The 6,248-nt window shown below is 40.1% G+C and overlaps 1 pseudogene; it reads left to right on the forward strand.

The window, feature by feature from the left end:
* The first annotated feature begins 5,346 nt into the window (after window positions 1-5,346).
* Window positions 5,347-6,034, forward strand: LOC100960131 (annotated as a pseudogene).
* Window positions 6,035-6,248: the final 214 nt, after the last annotated feature.

Here is a 6,248-nt window from a genome sequence, read left to right on the forward strand (position 1 = left end):
AGAATGAATACATTGAAATATTGAAGAGTAGAGTGACTATAGTTAACAACAATACATTATATATTTCAAAAGAGGTAGAAGAGAGGGTGGGTCTGTGGCTCAAAGGAGTACGATGCTGGCCCCATATGCCAGAGGTGGGAGGTTCAAACCCAGACCCAGCCAAAAACTGCAAAAAAAAAAAAAAATGCTAGAAGAGAAGATTTGAAATTTTCCCAATTCATAGAAATAAATTCTTGAGGGGACAAATACCCTAAATACCATGATTTGACCATTACACATTTTATGCATGTAACAATATATCACATATACCCCATAAATATGTACAAATATTCTTGATCACTTAAAAAAAAGAGAGAATCAAGCAAAATATCCAAATAAAAAGTCTATATGAGAAGGGAGAAGCTCCAAGATGGCAAACTAAAGACATCTCCATGGGGACAGGCTAGAAAAATTATAAGGGGAAAAAAAGTGGTAAAGCACATTTGTTACAAGTTCAAACAACAAAGTTCTGGTTCCTCATCTTGGAAGCTAGAAACAGACACAAGAATAAAAACCTTAACCAGTTTTGCACAAGTTAAAAGATCAGGTTAGAAAACAGCCATTTGGGCTGGATGGAATAGATTCGCAGTATAGATTAAAAGGTAACATCTCCCGCCTTTTACAATGTATGTTTCCTTTTAAAACTTAATTCTAACCCAAACCCTTTGTCCACTCCCCTATACATTATTCCTCTTAGGTCTTATGTAAGACCACCCACATGTCATGGGTGGAAACATAGTTTCCTTGACTCCTAAACAATCATGATAAATCAGCTAATGCTATATTGTTGAAACACAATAAAAGGCCTGGTGAGATCTCAGATGGCATGGCTTTCTCCTGGCACATCTTTACATTGGTCAGAATGCTTGCCTCTCTGAGCCTCATCTATTGTTGCCCTGGCAATAGCTGAGTGTGAGAATCTCTATTTGTTATACCAACTTCCTCCACCTCAGCCAGGTTCCAAGAAATTCAGTGGGGGCAAACGGCAACACATCTCACCAGCTGCTCTCAGGGACAGTGGACTCCATCCACCTCTGGCTACATTGTCCGACCCAGAAACACTGTTCTAAGGGTGAGAACATTCAGACAGCAGGCTACTCTAGGAGCCAAGAAGGAAGTCAAAAGTAATGGAAAATCAGCATAGAAGATGGGTGCCTGGGTATATGCAGAGGTTGGTTGCCCCTTTGTCAGAGTGCGAGAGACAGGGAAGGCCCATTCTGCTGGGTTTTTTTTTAACTTTGGAACCCACCTGAGTGGACTTAGGAGGGCCTTAGTGAGTGAGCAGGCAAACTCGAATGGTGCTCAGTGGCTGGGTATGTACTATTGGGTGGGTTTGAATTCTGGGAGGGGTTAGCAACTGGCAGAGCACCAAAATTGTGGGACAGCCACTGTGGAGGAATAGGCCACATGCTGACTATAGCTCACCTTCTTGAGCTCCAGCAAGCACCCTTAGGGTGAGTTGGGTAGATCCTGCACCCCTATGCCAACCCCTTAGTGGCCAAGAGCCACTGTTTAGAAGGTCAAGATGTGTCTTCCAAAAAGTATGGCAAGAACTTCAGGCTCCCAACCCTGTGGAAATTGACTAGGGAAGTGACCACACCCTGACTGAGATCAAATAAATTGGGAAGATGGGACTGGGTCTCTCCCAAACAACTAAATGGTTGTTTTCTGCTCCCATCATACACAGCCCCGACAGCATGCATATTTTGGGTCTCCTAAACCTGGAGAGCCACCTGGTGTCCAGACAATATATTGCATTATATAGTTCTTTTTTTATTTGTCTTTTTTTATTTATTTTCAGAGCACAACTTGGTGTCCAGGAAACATATTGCAATATTTCATTTAAATTTGTTTTCTTCTTATTTTTTTAATTTTTATTTGTGGGATTTTTCATTTTTATTTTCTTCAATATCATGATTTCCATCTTTGTTATGATTTTTCTGACTTTTTTCTTTCTTTTCTATTTTTCTCCACTTTTCTTATTTTTATAGGTATTTTTCTACTTTTCTCATCTTCCCCTCATAAACCTCAAAAACTATAATCAAGATTCCATCTCTTCTTCTTCTTTTGTTTGTTTTGTTCTATTTTGTTCTGTATATTAATTATGGAACAGAGCCTTGCCCTAAGGCCTAGGGTTGGGTGTTACTGCATTGGCTTGGCTCAAGGAGGCCTTGAATCCCTGGTCTAGGGCACCCTTCTACCTTTGGCCATCCAGATAATTGTATTGGTAGGCCCCTACCACAACACACTGCTGACTTTCTCCTATTTGGAGGAGGTGGGATCTTGCTTTTGCTTAGGCTTGTAGGGAGCTCCTGACCTCAGAGGATATGTCCACCCTGGCCCCTGAGAGTACTGGAATTGTTGATATGGATCTGTGCATCCTGCTGAATACCACTATGATTCTTGTTTCTCTTTTTCCATCCTTCTTTTCTTCTTCTATTCATTTTTTTCTTTCACTTTTTTTCCTCTTTCTTTTCTCCATTCTGGCTCTTTACACTTCTCTTCCTTTGCCCCTTTTAGCCAATCCAACAACTAACCACAGAAAGAAGAAAAATTAAGAAGGAGGAAGCAAGAGGGAAAAGTAGGAAAAGAAAGGGAAGAGAAGAAAACACACATGAGGCAAAACCACCACCAACAACAACAAATCTGGCAACATGAAAAACCAGAACAAATCAAATCCTCCCCCCCAAGGGATCATGAGTCAGAGTATCTCACCAATAAGGAAATTATAGAAATGATAGAAAGGGAATTTAGAGTATGTATGACAAAAAAATGAAGGAAATTGAAGGGAAAGTGGAAAACCATCAAAAAGAAATCCAAAAATTGACCCAAGAAATGAACGAAATAAAATAATGAAATTAGAAAGGATATATCACAGCTTAAGGCATTGAATGAGTCACTCAGGGAACTTAGAGATGCAGTAAAAAGTATCCATAACAGATTAGACCATGGAGAAGAAAGAATCTCAAAGCTAAAGGATAAGGCTCTTGAGCTAACTCAGGCCTTTGATGAGGCAGAAAAGAAGAGAGTAAAGCTGAACAATCTCTTAGAGAATTATGGAACTTCAGAAGCCTTCAAACATATGAATTATAGGTATCCCTGAAGGGTAAGAAGAGCAACCTCCCAAAATAAAAACCCTACTGGAAGATATCATAACTGAAAATTTCCCAAGTATCACTAAACATTCTAACACACTCCTTTTTAGAGGAATATCAAACCCCAGTTCATCTCAATACAAACAGAGCATCTCTGAGACACATTGTAAGGAACTTGGACAAGGTCAAAATAAAAGAGAAAATTCTACAAGCAGCCAGGAGTAAGCACCAGTTGACCTACAGGGGCAGATCCATCAGGGTGACAATGGATGTTCCAGCTGAAACTTTTCAAGCCAGAAGAGGATGATCATATACTTTCAACTTTCTTAAAACAATTTTCAGCCTAGGATTCTGTACACTGATAAACTAAGTTTCAAATTCAATAGAGAAATCAAATATTTTATTGCCATACAAGCACTGAGGAAATTCACACATCAAGACCAGCTCTGTAGGAAGTACTCAGACCTGTACTTCACCCTGACCATCACAATAGACCTCCAGCAAAGTAGACACCCAGAAACTAAAGGACCACCAACCCAGGAATGGATTAACAAGCTGTGGTATACGGAATACTATTCAGCCATTGTAAAAGAGGGGGACTTTACATCTTTTGTAGTAACCTGGATGAAGTTGGAACACATTCTTCTTAGTAATGCATCACAAGAATGGAGAAGCAAGAATCCAAAGTACTCAATTCTAATATAAAGACAGTAGGTGATCCAATACAAGGTGGGCAGTAGGGGAATAAGGGAGCAGAGGAAGAGAGGAGGGAGGGGATGGGGGTCACCTCTTGGGGGCAGGACACAATTATAAGATGGACTTTACCTAACAAATACAATCAGTGTAATCTAATTCTTTGTACCTTCAATGAACCCCAAACAATTATAAAAAACAAAAGAAATTATTAGATTCCTTGAACATAATGACAATGAAGCCACAAGCTACCAAAACCTGTGGGATACTGCAAAAGCAGACTTAAGAGAGAAATTTAGCTCATTAGATGCTCACATTTGAAAAACAAAAAAAGTATACAGTACACACGAACAACCTAATGAATCATCTCAAGGAACTGGAAAAGGAAGAGCAAGCCAATCCCAAACCTAGCAGACAGAAAGAAATAACCAAAATTAAATCAGAAACAAATGGAATTAAAAACAAAAGAATCATTCAGAAACTTAATGAAACAAAAAGTGGGTTCTTTGAAAAGATAAACAAAATCAATAAACCATTGGCCAGATTAACTAGAAACAAAAAAGTAAGATCTCTAAATACCTCAGTCAGAAATGGAAAAGGAGAAATAACAACAGACACCACAGAGCTACAAGAGATCATCTCTGATTACTCCAAAACTCTATGCCCAGAAATTTGACAATGTGGAGAAAATGGACCAATACCTGGAATGACACAACCTCTCTAGACTTAATCAGGAAGAAATAAATCTCTTGAACAGACCAATATCAAGCACCAAAATTGAAGAAACAATAAAAAAATCTCCCAACAAACGAAAGCCTTGGAACAGATGGCTTCACATCAGAATTCTATAAACCCTTCAAAGAAGAGCTTTTACCTACATTGCAGAACCTATTCTAAAACATTGAAAAGGAAGGAACTTTCTTCAACATGTTCCATGAAGCAAATATCATCCTGATACCAAAACCAGGAAAAGACTCAACAAAAAAGAACTACAGACCAATTTCACTAATGAATATAGATGCAAAAATACTCAATAAAATTCTAGCAAAGAGAATAAAGCTATGTATTTTAAAAATATATACATCATCAGGCAGGTGCCTCCCGCCTCCGCTACTGTCTACCACCGCCTCCCCTCTGTTAGCAGGAGCTCCGGCAAGGCCTGTAAGCCGCCCAAGCCCCTCCCTCACGTCAGACCGTGAGAACAGCGCCTGCGCGAGTGAGGGGGGGGGGAGAGCAACCGAGAGCGCGCTGGGAGGAAGCCACCCGGGCTAGCAAGCGCTGGCGCATGTGGCGTGAATGGCCTAAGGGGAAGCCCCCCGCCCGCCCCCTTCGCCTTACCTTCTCTCCCTCTCTCTGCTCCTCCCACCCAGACCGCAGAGCAGCAGCATGTCCGAGCCCGCCGCCAAAGTCAATCAACAGGAGCTCTGCTCCAAGCGAGAGGAGACTTGCTCCAAACAAGACAAGGCCGTGTACACCTCAGGCACAGAATCAGAACACCAGAAAGTAATTGAACGGTGCTGATGAAGTACAAAGTGAAATAGACAAACTTAATGAACAAACCACTAAGGAGATTTTGAAAGTAGAACAGAAATACAATGAAGTCCGCCAACCATTTTTTGACAAGAGGTCAGAAATGATCTCCAAAATCCCACGTTTTGGGGAAAAAGCATTTGTCAACCATCCACAAGTGTCCAAGCTGCTTGGGGAGGAGGAAGAAGAGGCACTGCATTATTTGACCAGAGTTGAATTGACGGAGTATGATGAAATTACATCAGCTTACAGAATAGATTTTTATTTTGATGAAAATCCTTACTTTGAAAATAAAGTCCTCTCCAAAGAATTTCATCTGAACGAAAATGGTCATGAAACTACAAAGTCCACTGAAATCAAATGGAAATCTGGCAAGGACTTGACAAAACGTCCCAGTCAAATGCAGAATAAAGCCAGCAGGAAGAGGAAGCGTCAGGAACCAGAGACCTTCTTTGCCTGGTTTACTGACCAAACTGATGCAAGTCCAGATGAATTAGGAGAGCTCATCAAAGATGATATTTGGCCAAATCCATTACAGTACTACTTGTCTCCTGGTGTGAAATGAGAAGAAGAAAAAGAAGAAAGAACAAAGAAGAAAGAAGAAGAAAGAGAAAGAAGAACTGGATGACAAAGACGAGTATGACGAAGACTTTATCAGAATTCTTATCCAATACTGATCAAGCCTCTGCACAAAAGGCCCACTTGAAACTGACCACAAAAAATTGTGATATATACATCACAATCACATAGGCTTTATCCCAGGGATGAAAGACTGCTTTAACATACACAAATAAATAAATATAATTCACCACATAAATAAAAGCAAAAGCAAAGACCATATGATCCTGTCAATAGATGCAGAAAAAGCATCATTAGACAAGATTAAGCATC

Source organism: Otolemur garnettii, unplaced genomic scaffold (assembly GCF_000181295.1).
Source record: "Otolemur garnettii isolate 467f Iridium unplaced genomic scaffold, OtoGar3 scaffold00230, whole genome shotgun sequence".
Taxonomy (NCBI): domain Eukaryota; kingdom Metazoa; phylum Chordata; class Mammalia; order Primates; family Galagidae; genus Otolemur; species Otolemur garnettii.